Source organism: Oncorhynchus mykiss, chromosome 4 (genome assembly GCF_013265735.2).
Source record: "Oncorhynchus mykiss isolate Arlee chromosome 4, USDA_OmykA_1.1, whole genome shotgun sequence".
NCBI lineage: Eukaryota > Metazoa > Chordata > Actinopteri > Salmoniformes > Salmonidae > Oncorhynchus > Oncorhynchus mykiss.
In genome coordinates, this window is record NC_048568.1 from 31,562,948 (window position 1) to 31,580,119 (window position 17,172).

A 17,172-nucleotide genomic window follows, 5' to 3' on the forward strand; every position below is an offset into this window, starting at 1 on the left:
CATAAAGCAAAATCTACAATGGAATGGTTCAAAAATAAACATATCCAGGTGTTAGAATGGCCAAGTCAAAGTCCAGACCTGAATCCAATCGAGAATCTGTGGAAAGAACTGAAAACTGCTGTTCACAAATGCTCTCCATCCAACCTCACTGAGCTCGAGCTGTTTTGCAAGGAGGAATGGGAAAAAAATGTCAGTCTCTCGATGTGCAAAACTGATAGAGACATACCCCAAGCGACTTACAGCTGTAATCGCAGCAAAAGGCGGCGCTACAAAGTATTAACTTAAGGGGGCTGAATAATTTTGCACGCCCAATTTTTCAGTTTTTGATTTGTTAAAAAAGTTTGAAATATCCAATAAATGTCGTTCCACTTCATGATTGTGTCCCACTTGTTGTTGATTCTTCACAAAAAAATACAGTTTTATATCTTTATGTTTGAAGCCTGAAATGTGGCAAAAGGTCGCAAAGTTCAAGGGGGCCGAATACTTTCGCATGGCACTGTATCAGTGAGTCATTGTGATTAGTTGGAGTGTGTGTTGGAGTGCCTTGAGCTGATCTATCAACATAACAGTGAATATTGATCTGCATGAGTCAGAACATACATCATTCAGAGTGAGTGTGCTCTGTGATCTTCCGCGATTTCACTCCCTCTTCTTCATGAGAAGTCCACACTGAGTGATACTTCGACCTACTGGTAGGGAGTTGAAATACAAATGTTTATGTTTTCAAGAGGAATTCAGATAAGCACCAAAAAAATTGTCAAAACTTTTCTGTGACGGTGGTATTACATCGTGGCGTTCTCTCTGTACCACTATTAACAACACTGGGAACAAAATTACACAAAATGAACACTAAATACCCATGAATCCTTGCTGCTGTCCGTCCGACGACATCTCCTCGCTTGCCGGCGCTTGGTGGCAATGTCGAAGCATGTGACCATCATGATGTTGGCCTTGCAGAGGTTGACCCTGCTCTCCAGCCTCGACGTGACAACCTCCAAGGCTTCCAGGCGATCCAAAGAGTCCACCTCAAACGTCTGCCACGGGTCAACTTCACAAACACAACGTGAGATTCATGTTTCTAGCCATTATCTCAAAATAACATGAACGAGGAAGGCCTCTGATGACCAATATTAGCCATCTAACATAACATATCCTCACCAACACACCAGACAAGCACCGGAGAGAAGAAGCAGTTTAAGGGCCACAGTAGGATGGAATATTCTATCTAGTAGACTGATTCTATGACAATACCAAGAGTCAATGCAAAGGTTGCTGAAAAGAACTTCACAAGATAAATGCTTTTGTACAGTTGCTATTGCATTGGTCATTCATGAAAAGAGGAATGTTCACACACCTTAAAGTGTAAGTCCAGTTGCTAAGATAAATAAACTGACTAGTTCATTAATGTCTGATGAATCTACAGAAAACACCCACACTCCTGGTTCCATTTCCCTGGCTCCAACCTGAGGTTCTGTTTGGCCAGCTCCAGCTCTGTCTTCAGGCTGTTGTACTTGGCTCTCATCTCCTCCACCCTCTGCTGACGGTGCTTCAGGAACTTGAGTTTGGCACTGAAGCAAGCTATCCCCTGTTAACAGCAACACAGCCATTTAAGGGCAAGGTGAGCTTCGGCTAAATATCTGATACAAGTTTTTCACAACAACAAACCTAAGTATCCTGTATGTGTCCCAAATGGAACCCTATTCCTAATATATAGTGCACTACTTTTGAACAGAGCACTATGGGCCCTGGTCAAAATGTTTCACTATATACAGTACCAGTCAAAAATGTGGACACAGCTACTCATTCCGGGGTTTTTCTGAATTGTTTACTATTTTCAATATTGTTGTATAATAGTGGAGACGTCAAAACTATGAAATAACACATATAGAACCCTGTAGTAACAAAAAAAAGTGTTAAACAAATCAAAATACATTTTAGATTCTACAAAGTAGCCACCCTTTGCCTTGATGACAGCTTTGCACACTCTTGTGAAGCTGGTTGAGAGAATGCCAAGAGTGTTCAAAGCTGTCATCAAGGCAAAGGGTGGCTACTTTGTAGAATCTAAAATATATTTTGATTTGTTTAACACTTGTTTGGTTACTACATGATTCCATGTGTTATTTCATAGTTTTAATGTCTTCACTGTTATTCTACAATGTAGAAAATAGTAAAACATTTAAGAAAAACCTTTAAATGAGTAGGTGTCCAAACTTTTGACTGGTACTGTATATGTAGGGAATAGGGTGCCATTTGTGACACATCTTTTGACTATATTCACCTTAAATTAGAAAATAATACATTTTCAATGGCTAGTTCATAATTCTATGTATTTATGAATGTATGTATGTACGGTATGTAGTGTCTTCAGAAAGTATTCATACCCCTTGACTTTTTCCACAATTTGTTGTGTTACAGCCTGAATTCATAAATGTATTTGTCACGTCTGCTCCTGCTCCTCCCCTCCGGCGTACGACGTCACCAATGTACTAACCACCGGTCCTGGGATTCATCATTACACACACCTGGCACTCATCATTACACGTACCTGTTACTCATCATTACACGTACCTGTTACTCATCATTACTCACACCTGTCACTCATCATTACATGTACCTGTTACTCATCATTACACACACCTGTCACTCATCATTACACTCACCTGTCACTCATAATTACACGTACCTGTTACTCATCATTACACGTACCTGTTACTCATCATTACACACACATGTCACTCATCATTACACACACCTGTCACTCATCATTACACGTGCCTGTTACTCATCATTACACATACCTGTTACTCATCATTACACACACCTGTCACTCATCATTACATGTACCTGTTACTCATCATTACACATACCTGTTACTCATCATTACACACACCTGTCACTCATCATTACACGTACCTGTTACTCACCATTACACACACCTGTCACTCATCATTACACACACCTGTCACTCATCATTACACGTACCTGTTACTCATTATAATTCACACCTGGACTCCAGTACCTCATTTCCTCCCCTTTATATGTCACTCTCCCATGTTCACTCACTAGTTGGTATTGTTGTTGTGTATTGGCGTTCTGCCTTATGTTAATGTCATGTTCTTGGTTTGGTTTTATTAAAACGTTTCACCTGCACCTGCTTCCGCCCCATCATTACAATATTAAATTGATTTGTTTTCTCAACCTCATAATGACAAAGTGAAAACATGTTTTTAGAAATGTTTTTAGACATTTATTGAAAATGAAAAACATAGTTTGTAGAATACTTTGTCAATGCACCTTTGGCAGCAGCTACAGCTATGTGTCTTTCTAGGTACGTTTCTAAGCGTTTTCACACCTGGATTGTGCAACATCTGCCCATTATTCTTGAAAGAATTCTTCAAGCTCAGTCAAATTGGTTGTTGATTATTGCTGGACATGGAGCTGGTCAGTACCTTCAAGTACCTGGGAACAGTGCTGGACAACAAGTTGATGTTTGAGGAGAACACAGATGCCATCTGTGAAAAGGGACAGCAAAAGTTTTTTCTTTCCTGAGAAAGATGAACCTGTTTAATATCAGCAAGACAGCCAATAACACTGTTTTACAGGAGTTTTATTGACTCCGTACTGATGTTCTCAATGGTGGCCGGTTTTGGCAATCTTAATGTTTGCAACAGAAATAGGTTGGACAGGGGGGTTAAGGTAGACAGCAAGGTCATCGGGGTGCAATAGGCACATCTCTCAGTGACATTCAGAAAGTAAGTGGTGAGGGGAGCTAACAGCAGCTCTCCTCCTAGACTGGCCTGATCACCCCCTCAACGATTTTGCGCTTCTCCCCTCAAGTTGTTGTTTTAGACTTCCCAAACTCAATAGCAACAGATACAAGAACTCTTTTATCCCACAGGCCATACACTTTTGGAATCTGCATGTGAAATTCAATGTATCTCTTTTGCTGCACTTATGCACTATGGCCGCTCCTTTTGATTGATTTTAAGATTGCAACCGATCTCAATATTTCATGTTGTGTATATCTGTTGTATTGTTGTCACTGTCAAAGAGTGTGAATACTTTCTGAAGGCACTGTATGTAGTGCACATGGAGATTATGTACATGCTAGTATCATGTAATGCATGGTAAGTTTGCTATTGTGCTTGGCTATTTCTTTTTTTTGTACACAAACTCAAGAAAAGCCCTGATTTCCCCTGATAAACTAAACATGTATCCAAGCCTATCTTTAAACACCAACATCTCGTCCCCTCACCAGTTTGTCTGCTCCTCCTCCTCTCCTCTGAAGCCTCTCCACGTCATCTATCTCATACACCTTGATCTCGTAGGCCTCTGGGATGTCACTCTCTATCCAGCGAGACCTGGGGGCACTGGCTGACCTCCTGAGAGAGAGGGACGTGTCATGGAAGAGACGCCGAGAGTGGGAGCCTATTCAAGTAGAATGGAATAGAATGGAGTACAGATGTAAGATCTAAATTGGACCTGTATTGTCACAGAAAAATAATCATGCAGCAACAGGATTTGAACGTTTAGTCCATAGTGTTGTTTGTCAGTGGTTAGGCTATTAGCTGGACAAAATGAGGCTACATGAAAAGTGGAATGCTGTTAAGGAAAAAAGCGACATTGATGAAAGTTGTTTTAGGAAAACGTGAATCCCTTTCCAGCTTACCTGGCCCCTAGAAAAAACATAGGCCGCATATAGGAAAGAGGCTTCAGCTTTGCCTGTTTCTCTCTGCCCCTGGACCCTGGCCCCAGCCCTTTCTGTCTGGGTCCCGATTCTCCACCCTTCCCAAAGTGTGCACTTGCATACTTGGGCTCCCGAGTGGCACGGTGGTCTAAGGCACTGTATCTCAGTGATAGAGTTCGATTCCAGGCTGTATCACAACCAGCCGTAATTGGGAGTCTGCTAGGGCAGCACACAATTGCCAAAGCGTCGTCCGGGTTAGGGTTTGGCCAGGTAGGAAGTAATTGTAAATAAGAGTTTGTTCTTAACTGTCTTGCCTGGTTAAATATAAATAAATACTTTCTCATGGAATTCAGCTAAACAAAAAGGGAAACTCCAATGTTCACACCAATCCCATACTTTTAAATCCATGTCGGGAAGTGAGAACTTGGGAAAGGGTGTAGAGAGGCCTCAGTAAGCTTATTGCCAGTGTGCTATTTTGTTATTGATCCAAATGGATGAGGACATGATTGGGACGTAGGAAGAGAGACAGGAGGCTGCAGTAATGTTGAGATGCCAGCAGGAGGAGCTCTAGTCTAGAACAAATCAAATCAAATTGTACTTGTCACATGTGCCAAATACAACACCTTACAGTGAAATGCTTACTAACAAGCCCTTAAAATATAATTGTGTGTTTGTGCAGGTTTTCAGTGAATTTACAGTACGGAAATCACAAAGCTCATCTGCATTTCCTGTGATGCAGGAATATTCTCAGCAACAAGAGTGATCAAATTAAGATCCTATATGAGTAGAGTAGAGTAGAATACTTTAGAGCCAGAGGCAGGAGACAAATACCCCAATAAGCCCACTAATATCTAAGAGTAGTACTTTCACTTGACGATTCAAACACTTTTCATTAGGCTCGTTTAAAATGATGCCAAATAAGAGGACAGGAAATAGTAATCTGTGTAACTGCAATGAATGACATAAAAAGCTACTTTTTCTGAACTCTGAAAACGCATGTCACACACATGTCAGTGTTTTTATTGCTGTTAACACAGAGGACATTGTTTACCATATCTTCACCTGTGTACAGCTCACACCTGATATTTTAACACAGCGCAAAACGGAAAACATGAATCAGGCACTTGTATCTACAACAACTTACAATATGACCATTTGGCAAAACTGGTTGAAATTACATCATTATCACGTCATTTCAACCACTTTTGTCCAGTTGTCCAGGGTGTACATTCAACTAAGGAATTACTCAGATCAGATCTTACCATTGTTGCTCCTCCTATTAGGGTTCCACCCAATCTGGGTCACACTGATAATAGATCAGCTCTTATCGCTGATAGAGTCTCTGTTGGGTGTGTTGCTCCTTGTGGCTTCGCTTTCTCTTACCATGCTCTCATAGCCACTGCTCACCATGCTGTCCCTATTGGTCAATAACGCTGTCTTCCCCATGGCCGGGGGCAGCTCCCCGCTCAACACGCTAGTGACATCACTGGCATGCCCGCTGAGGTGGTTGGGCCTGCGAGGGGCGGTCAACCAGGCATAGGGCGAGGGTACAGGGTGATCAGGGTGAGCCTCTCCCATCGATCCACAGGTAACTCTGGCCGCTGCCGGGGATAGTCCTCCGGAGGCCCCTCTAAGCAGCTCTAAGATGTGCCCATTGATGACCCGGACGGGGGACTTTGGTGCAAGGCGTGGTGGTGGGGTCTGAGGCGACCGGGTCTGGTTACGGCTTAGAGACTGGGTGGACCAGGGTGGACTTTGCTCAGGACTCTTCCCATCAGGGGAAAGACCGGTGCTCCTGTTGATGGACTGATGGAGATCCTTGAGAGAAAAGCTGAGGTTCTTGGTACTAGGGATGGAGATCCGGCGGGCATTAGGGCTGGCCATCATCAGTTTCCCTGCCGCAGGGAGTTTAGACCGGCCGGATCTTGGAGACTGTAGGGCTGTGTTGGGGTCAGTTATAAAGGTTGACCTGCTGGTTTTGGGAGAATGGGCTGTGTTGGGGGTGTTGTTATGCGTCAAGGGAATGGGCCTAGGGGCCCTCCTTGGGCTCCTGCTGGCCCAGGATAGGGTGGGATGGTTTGACTCCCATTCAAAACTTTTGGACTCCTTGGAGCTCACAGAGGACATGCTACTGCCTTGGTCCAGAGTGTGGAACTCCAGAGGTATTCTACCTAAAGAGTTGGTCCTGTTAGCCAACTGCTCTAGTTTAGCACTGAACAGCCTACTGCTTTCCTCTACAGGGAGTTTCAGCTTCCCGCTATCATGTCTAACACTCAGAGTGGATGGCATGGGCTCCAACGGTGAACTACTGGCTGTGCTGAGAGAACTGTTACTAGTTCTCTGTCTCTGGGTATGCTGCTCCAGGCTGTACTTCCGAGCTGGCGAGAAGGGGAGAGGGAGGCTCTCCCTGGCCCAGGAGAAGATCCCCTGCCTGGCTGAGGATGGCCTTCTCTCCAGGGTCACCCTGGGACTACCAGGGGTGGATGATGTAACATCTGGTTTCATATTTATATACTCCTCTCTCATCAGACTATAGCTCTCCTGCTTGTTGATATTATGCCTGCCTCTTGGTAGACTGGCTATTCTGTGTTGGTTAGCTGCAGGGTAACCAGGGTTACAGTTCTCTGGTGTATTCCGGCTGCTTTCACTACAGTCCCCAGACAGCTTTGCAGTAATTAAGGAAGAGGGAACAGGTAGGACTCTGTCATGACAGGTGAGGGAACAGGTGGTAACGTCCCCTCTTCTGGGATAGCACCTATTTGCTTGGTTACCATCCCTCCCACTGGCCCTCTTCTCTGATGACATCGTCTCATAGCAATCGGCCTCCTTCCAGGCATGTGTGTCACATGATGTTGTACCACTAGTTTGACCAAGGAAAGACATCAACACGCTCTCGTTGGTCTTCCTCTCGTAATTCCTTTCATTTCCTGAACCTTTTAGATGATCGTCCTTCTCAGGTTCAGCTGAAGTATCCACTGGCATGGCGAGAGTGTTAGACACCCCTCTGGGATGAGACCCCTCCACATCACTACCCCTATTAACATCAGTGAGCAAGGGGTTTATAAAGGAGGGCAAGAACCTGTTCTCCACCCTGTAAAGAGAAGACATGGCCTTGGGTTTGGTGTTGACTTCAACAGCCATGGTCTTAGTGGTATTAGCATGGTCCATGGACTTGATAGTGGAGCCTGTAGTAGAAGCTGGATCTTTACTGAAGTTACTGATCATCCTGTTCGGGAGGGAACCCAGTACAGACACTGAAGCCTGGCCAGAGGAGGAGTGTGCATCCCTGATTTTGATGATGTTCCTCGCCCGAACTCTACTCTCCAGAGCCCCACTGATGGTCACCTCCTCCGCCGTATTGAACACCAGCTCGTCCTGACCCGTCTGGCCCAACGGCTGCTGGACCGTCACTGTGATGGTAGCCTTCATATCCTTTAGGTCTAACTCTGTGGTGGACAGCTGGGGAAGATGGGGAAGGATCATCTCTCCTAGGGGAACACTGGTAGCCAAGGAGGAGGTGGAGGACTTGGGGGAGAAGAGGGATAGAGAGAGGGGGGGGGGGGTATCAGGGAGCTCTTGACCGCCTGAGAGGTCCTGGTCTTGGGTTGCAGCCAGTCAGACATCTCTGGGTATCCAGCTGGCTCCAGAGACAGTGGAAGAGGAGGATGTGAGTTTGGCACAGGGTTGATCTGAGAGTAGATTTCACGGTGCTGTGGTAGGTAGCTGTACTCAGAGGTGTTGCCCTGGCTCAGGCTCTGGCAGACTGAATGTAAACTGATAGAGCCACAGGGGTATTATGGTTGGTCCTTGTTGGAGCTGGCTGCACTGCCACCCTCACAGTCATACAGACCAGAGTCCTCTCTCTGAAAACTGTCAACCGGAAGACTGCCATCTGTCACCAAGCTCTCTTTCTCAGCCACAATGGAAAACTCACTACACTTCAAATCCATATTCAGTGGTTTAAAGAAAGAGGTATTCTCCCCAGTCTCAGGTCGGCCTGAGCCATCTTGGGGGACTGGAAGGGACTGTGGCAGAAGGTTCTTTTAAGAATGACTTGGTAACCGTCTCGCTCCAGTTGATGCACCCGAGTCGCTCCTGCAGCTTGGCGAACGTGTCACACTTAAGACTCAAGTCCCTCTCACACTGGCCCACTTCTTCTGCTGTATTCTGAAAAGTTGTTCTTGGATGATGCTCTCATTCTCCTTCCATCGCGCACCAGTGACTCCTGCAGTGCGCGCTAACCAAGGTTGCCAGGTGCACAGTGTTTCCTCCAACACATTGGTGCGGCTGGCTTCCGGCGTTGGATGCGCTGTGTTAAGAACCAGTGCGGCTCGGTTGGGTTGTGTATCGGAAGGACGCATGACTTTCAACCTTCATCTCTCCGGAGTCCGTACGGGAGTTGTAGCGATGAGACAAGATAGTAGCTACTTAAAACAATTGGATACCACGAAATTGGGGAGAGAAAGGGGTAAAAATTCAACAACAAAAAAAATGTATCTTATTTTATTTTATTTTATTTCACCTTTATTTAACCAGGTAGGCTAGTTGAGAACCAATTCTCATTTACAACTGCGACATGGCCAAGATAAAGCAAAGCAGTGCGACACAAACAACAACACAGAGTTACACATAAACAACATAAACAACCGTACAGTACAATAGAAAAAAAGAAAGTCTATATACAGTGTGTGCAAATGGCGTGAGGAGGTAAGGCAATAAATAGGCCATGGTAGCGAAGTAAAATACAGTTTAGCAAATAACACTGGAGTGATAGATGTGCAGATGAGGATGTGCAAGTAGATATACTGGTGTGCAAAAGAGCAGGAAAGTAAATAAAAACAATATGGGGATGAGGTAGGTAGATTGGATGGGCTATTTACAGATGGACTATGTACAGCTGCAGCGATCAGTTAGCTGCTCAGATAGCTGATGTTTAAAGTTAGTGAGGGAAGTTTGCCGAAGTCGAGGATCCGTAGGATAGTCAGTTTTATGAGGGTATGTTTGGCAGCGTGAGTGAAGGAGGCTTTGTTGCGAAATATGAAGCAGATTCTAGATTTAATTTTTGATTGGAGATGTTTAATATGAGTCTGGAAGGAGAGTTTACAGTCCAGCCAGACAACCAGAATATGTGGACAACTACAATCAAGTCGGAACCGTCCAGCGTAGTGATGCTAGTCGGGTGGGCGGGTGCGGGCAGCGAAGAGCATGCATTTAGTTTTACTTGCATTTAAGAGCAGTTGGAGGCCACGGAAGGAGAGTTGTATGACATTGAAGCTCGTTTGGAGGTTTGTTAACACAGTGTCCAAAGAAGGGCCAGATGTATACAGAATGGTATCGTCTGCGTAGAGGTAGATCAAGGAATCACCCGCAGCAAGAGCGACATCATTGATATATATATATTGTGTTACTGTCTACTAAGAGTTAGGCCACCCAAGGTTAATTGAATAATACTTTTGTCACCATTATTGGCACCATGGTAATAAATCTCTAATTCAGTAATTTACATACTTTAGCCTTCTTCTGTGTCCTACGAATGTGTGAGGCGATCTGGACAGTTGACAGTGTCTCTGAGCAGTGTTCTGGTAAGTCAGTCACATGGGCCAGCACGGTCGTACGACAGTTAATATTACCCAGAGACTCCTGTAGCAGCATGGTCACTTCATTGTCCCTGTGGCGAGCACAAAATAAAACCATCCACGTCATCACCAACATCCTCATCAACGTCATACATTATACATAAAGAATACAATTCTAGTATACACCAGTATTATACATACAATTTCATTATCTACTGCATGAATGAATAATTTCCTGTTTCATTGCAATGTAATACAATCAATGTTAGAGTCTCCCGTATCTAACCTGTTAGGGATGTTTTTGTTTCCATTGTCGAGTAAGGCCAGGATAACACTGCCCAGCTCTGACTCAGGACGTTCAGTTCTGCTGTCAGGGGTTCTACTGGATCCCTTTATACTGTCAGCCAGGTCTATCATAATCAACCTGCTATGACCGCCTGGTACTGAGGGTGGAGAGGAAATTAAATACAGGAAAGAATATTTGAGAACTGAACAAAGTATTCAAAGTATTCTTGGAAAACAAATTAGGTACAGTTTATTAAGTCAGAAGATGAAATCACCAGATGCTTACTAGTTGGATAGCTTACTCACAAGTCTGCAGGGGGACACAGAGTACAAGTTACGCACAGGTCACTGACCAAAGAGCACACAAATAAATAACTAAGATTTTGTTACTGTCTTGGAAAAGGTCTCTGAACTAAATGTGTACACATTAAAGGGAGGTATCATAAACTTAGCCATGTGTAACATATGGATTTGCATTAGTATACGCATGAAATGTTCCAATGCAAAGTTACACATCTCTTTTCAATTTTCTTTGTTATTACATAAAACCGATCAGTCAAGTCGGTAAATATTTTTCCGGGGTATGATGCCATATGGAGGACCCGGCAAGCCAGCCTATTCCCTATAATGTAAACTCCAACAGAAATAACTTTCAATCTATAACTTCAAATTAAATCAAATTGGTTTAAATGTCATTTTCAGCCAACTTACAAGCAAATACTTTATGAATTTATTGCTCCAAATCAACTCAGAGTTAGCCAACTAGCCAGCTAATGTTAGCCCTACTAGCCTGCTAACATTAGACCTACCGCATGAGTCAGACATTTGCTATCAACACCTAGCTTACAGCTACATTAAACCAACATTTAGTAATTACATAACACCATCTAACCAGTTATCAAAGAATGTTAGCTATATGCAGTTATCTTAGCCAGCAAGCTAGCCAGCCACCTAACGCCTAGCCAGCCTAGCCAATCACCATGGTTATGGTCGACGCGCTAGAGCCCAAATACTGGAGACCAGGTAGAACACAATTAACCCAACACAACTAAAACATAACCACAGATTAAAAGCAAAGAGAGAAAAAATCAAATAAAAAAGAGATGTACAGATTGACAGCTGGGGGCCATCTGGCTCCGTTAGCTGATTCTCGGCTTCACCGGGAATCAGAGAAATCAAAAATAGATTACAGATGTCCATAAACTACCACTAAGCCAAGGTAGAAAAAGTTACAAAACTCCCATTGCCTACATCACAGAGAACATACCAAATAGTTGACAAAACAAAAAGGAGAACCGCCAAGGTTCTACACAATTAGAGAGAGCCTGCCATGCTAACGGGTTCCTACTAATCAAATCAAACTTTATTTGTCACATGCACTGAATACAACAAGTGTAGACCTTACCGTGAAATACTTACTTACAAGCCCTTAACCAACAGTGCAGTTCAAGAAGAGTTAAGAAAATATTTACAAAATAAAATACAGTAAAAAAATATAAAAGTAACACAATAACATAACAATAACGAGGCTATATACAGGGGTACCGGTACCGAGTCAGTGTGATGGGGTTCAGGTTAGAGGTCTTTTGTACATGTAGGTAGGGGTGAAGTGACTATGCATAGATAATAAACAGCGGGGTAATGCAACCGGTCAGGATGCTCTCTCAGGATGCTCTCGATGGTGCAGCTGTAGAACTTTTTGAGGATCTGGGGACCCATGACAAATCTTTTCAGTCTCCTGAGGGGGAAAATGTTTTGTTCTGCCCTCTTCATGACTGTATTGGTGTGTTTGGACATTGATAGATCGTCGGTGATGTGGACACCAAGGAACTTGAAACTTTCAACCCGCTGCACTACAGCCTCGTTCATGTTAATGGGGGCTTGTTCATCCCGGCTTTTCCTGTAGTCCACGATAAGCTCCTTTGTCTTGCTCACATTGAGGGAGAGGTTCTTATCATTGTGGTCAGCAAACTTGATGATGGTGTTGGAGTCGTGTTTGGCCATGCAGTCGTGGGTGAACAGGGAGTACAGGAGGGGACTAAGTACACACCCCTGAGGGGCCGCGGTGTTGAGGATCAGCGTTGCCTACCCTTACCACCTGGGGGCGGCCCGTCAGGAAGTCCAGGATCCAGTTGCAGAGGGAGATGTTTAGTCCCAGGGTCCTTAGCTTAGTGATGAGCTTTGTGGGCGCTATGGTTTTGAACGCTGAGCTGTAGTCAATGAACAGCATTCTCATGTAGGTGTTCCCTTTGTCCAGGTGTGAAAGGGCAGTGTGGAATGCGATTGAGAATGTGTCATCTGTGGATCTGTTGGGACGGTATGCAAATAGGAGTGTGTCTAGTGTATCCGGAAGGATGCTGTTGATGTGAGCCATGACCAGCCTTTCAAAGCACTTCATGGCTACCGATGTAAGTGCTACGGGGCGGTAATCATTTAGGCAGGTTACCTTCGCTTCCTTGGGCACAGGGACTATGGCGGTCTGCTTGAAACATGTAGTTATTACAGACTCTGTCAGGGAGAAGTTCAGTGAAGACACTTGCCAGTTGGTCCACACATGCTTTGAGTACACATCCTGGTAATCCATCTGGCCCAGTGGCTTTCTGAATGTTGACCTGTTTAAAAGGTTTTGCTCACATCTGCTACCAAGAGCATTATCACACAGTCATCCAGAACAACTGGTGCTCTCATGCATTCCTCAGTGTTGCTTGCCTCGAAGCAAGCATGAAAGGCATTTAGCTCGTCTAGTAGGCTTGTGTCACTGGGCAGCTCGCGTCTGGGTTTGCCTTTGTAGTCGGTGATAGTTTTCAAGCCCTGCCACATCCTACGAGAGTCAGAGCCGGTGTAGTGGGATTCAATCTTAATCCTGTATTGATGCTAAGTTTGTTTGATGGTTCACCTGAGGGCATAGCATTTCTTGTAGGCGTCCGGATTAGTGTTCTGCTTCTTGAAAGCGGCAGCTCTAGCATGTAGCTCGATATGGATGCTGCCTGTAACCCATGGATTCTGGTTGGGATATGTACGTACGGTCACTGTGGGGATGACGTTGTCGATGCACTTATTGATGAAGCCGATGACTGAGGTGGTATACACCTCAATGCCATTGGATGAATCCCAGAACATATTCCAGTCTGTGCTAGCAAAACAGTCCTGTAGCATAGCATCCGCGTCAACTGTCCACTTCCGTATTGAGCGAATCACCGGTACTTCCTGCTTTAGTTTTTTCTTGTAAGCAGGAATCAGGAGGATATAACTAGGGTCAGATTTGCTGAGTGGAGGGTGGGGGAGAGTATGCGTCTCTGTGTGTGGAGTAAAGGTGGTCTAGAGTTTTTTTTCTCTGGTTGCACATGTGAGATGCTGGTAAATATTTGGTAAAACTGATTTAAGTTTGACTGCATTAAAGTCCCCGGCCACTAGGAGCGCCGCTTCTGGGTGAGCATTTTCTTGTTTGCTTATGGCCTTATAGAGTTGGTTGAGTGCGGTCTTAATGCAAGCATCGGTCTGTGGTGGTAAATAGACAGCTACGAATAACATAGATGAGAACTCTCTTGGTAGATAGTGTGGTCTACACCTTATCACAAGGTACTCTACCTCAGGCGAGCAATACCTCGAAACTTATTTACACATCTTGCACCAGTTGTTCCTGACAAAATGACACACACCCCCACCCCTCGTCTTACCCGACGTAGCTTCTCTGTTCTTCCGGTGCATTGAAAATCCCTCCAGCTCTATATTATCCGTGTCGTCGTTCAGCCATGACTCTGTGAAACATAAGATATTACAGTTCCTAATCTCCCGTTGGTAGGATAATCATAGGTCATCAATTTTCTTTTCCAATGATTTCCTGTTAGCAAGTAGAATTGATGGCAGTGGGAGTTTACTCTGTGTCCTCTTTTCCTCCGTCTTTTCTTCACACAAATGACAGGGATTTGGGCCTGTTCACGGGAGAGCACTATATATTTCTCGTCCCGTTAAAGAAAAAAGCTTCTTCCAGTTCATGGTGAGTCATCCCAGTTCTGATGTCCAGAAGTTATTTTCGGTCATAGGAGACGTTAACAGCAACATTATGTACAAAATAAGTTACAAACCACGCAAAAAAAATAAAAAATAGCACAATTGGTTATGGCATATAAAACGTCAGCCATTTCTCTTCGACGCCATTTTAACTAGATAACACATCCACAAAGTCTCCATCTGCTCCTTGTTTACATCACACTTCCTCATGATTGGTGGATTCTACCTCACAACCTCCAACACTTAGTCTGGAATGTAGTTACATACTAGCATGGCTAGTGGCTAACGTTAGCCAGCTTGAACTAGCTACTGAGCTAGCATACGAATTTGGTAGCACAGAGTAGATCCTCCATATGGCATTGAGAATTTTAGAAGATATCCGGAAATAAGTTAATAAGTATGTAATAACCCAAAAACATAACTATGTTTGTACTTATAGGTAACCAGATCGTGACTGCAACTAAGTTACTAAGTCTTTGACCACACTGTGTTGTTACATGGGTGAGTAAAAACTCCTACCCTTCACATGAAGCAACATGCAAAGTTATTAATGGGTTGCATCCCAAATGGAACCCTATTCACTATGTAGTGCACTACTTTCAACCAGAGCCCTATGGCCTCTGGTCAAAAGCAGTGCACTGTATAGGGAGTAGGGTGCAACCATAGATTGTGCAGGAGTTCTTCGATCTACAATGTACAGAAATTGAAACCTTTGGCACCGCCCTCTGAGAGCTGCTGTTGGACGTGCAGAGTAAAGAACATATGGGAGCCGCTGCAGGAGGACGATGGTGAGGTGATGTCACTGCGAGTTCTGCTCGTCGGGCCATTGGCACGGTGGTGTGATGCGATGGCTACATCCAGGAGAAAAGCAGCTTTCTCAGCGTTGGGGGCAGAAACTATACTGAGGTGCTTAAGCTGCAAGGAAGGAAGACAACATGTTTTATTTAATTATTTAGATGTAAAATTATATACACTGCTGTTCAAAAGTTTGGGGTCACTTAGAAATGTCCTTGTTTTTGAACAAAAAGCCATTTTTTTGTCCATTAAAATAACATCAAACTGATCAGAAATACAGTGTAGACATTGTTAATGTTGTAAATGACTATTGTAGCTGTAAATGGCAGATTTTTTATGGAATATCTCCATAGGCGTACAGAGGCCCATTATCAGCAAACATCACTCCTGTGTTCCAAAGGCACAATGTGTTAGCTGATCCATGTTTATTTTAAATAGGCTAATTGATCATTAGAAAACCCTTTCGCAATTATGTTAGCAGAGCTGAAAACTGTTGTGCTGATTAAAGAAGCAATAAAACTGTCCTTTAGACTAGTTGAGTATCTGGAGCATCAGCATTTGTGGGTATGATAACAGGCTCAAAATGGCCAGAAACTTTCTTCTGAAACAGTCTATTCTTGTTCTGAGAAATTAAGGCTATTTTCTGTCAGAAATTGCCAAGAAACTGAAGAGCTCGTACAACGCTGTCACAGACAGCGCAAACTGGCTCTAACCAGAATAGAAAGAGGAATGGGAGGCCCCGGTGCACAACAGAACAAGAGGACAAGTACATTAGAGTGTCTAGTTTGAGAAACAGACGCCTCACAAGTCCTCAACTGGCTGTCCCAAACTGTTATGTTTGGGGCAAATCCAACACAACCCATCCCTGTGTACCACTCTTCATATTTTCAAGCATGGTGGTGGCTGCATCATGTTATAGCTATGCTTATCATCCGCAAGGACTAGGGAACAGAGCCAAGCGCAGGCAAAATCTTTGAGGAAACCTGGTTCAGTCTGTTTTCCAACAGACACTGGTAGACAAATTAATATTTAATTAGGACAACCTAAAACACAACCTAAAACACCTTAATCAGCTTGATATTCTATGGCAAGACTTGAAAGTGGCTGTCTAGCAATGATTAACAACCAACTTGACATAGAATTTAAAAAAATTATAATATGCATGATACTTACAATATAGGTGTGCAAAGCTCTTAGAGGCTTACCCAGAAAGACTTGCAGCTGTTATCGCTGACAAAGGTGACTCAGGGGTGTGATATTTCTGCATTTCATTTTTTGTAAATTTGCAAATACTCCTAAAAACATGTTTTCACTTTGTCATTATGGGGTATTGTTTGTAGATGGGTGAGAAAAAATATCTTTATTCAATTTTGAATTCAGGCTGTAACACAACAACATGTGGAATAAGTAAAGGGGTATGAATACTTTCTGAAGGCCCTGTATGTAGAGAGGGAGAGAAAACAACAACAACAACATGTGGAATAAGTAAAGGGGTATGAATACTTTCTGAAGGCCCTGTATGTAGAGAGGGAGAGAAAACAACAACAACATGTGGAATCATTAAAGGGGTATGAATACTTTCTGAAGGCCCTGTATGTAGAGAGGGAGAGAAAACAACAACAACAACATGTGGAATAAGTACAGGGGTATGAATACTTTCTGAAGGCCCTGTATGTAGAGAGGGAGAGAAAACAACAACAACATGTGGAATAAGTAAAGGGGTATGAATACTTTCTGAAGGCCCTGTATGTAGAGAGGGAGAGAAAACAACAACAACATGTGGAATAAGTAAAGGGGTATGAATACTTTCTGAAGGCC

At 43.7% G+C, this 17,172-nt stretch overlaps 1 pseudogene; it reads right to left on the reverse strand.

The window, feature by feature from the left end:
• Positions 1-446: 446 nt before the first annotated feature.
• LOC110521076 lies at positions 447-8,876 on the reverse strand (annotated as a pseudogene).
• Between the last annotated feature and the right edge of the window lie 8,296 nt (positions 8,877-17,172).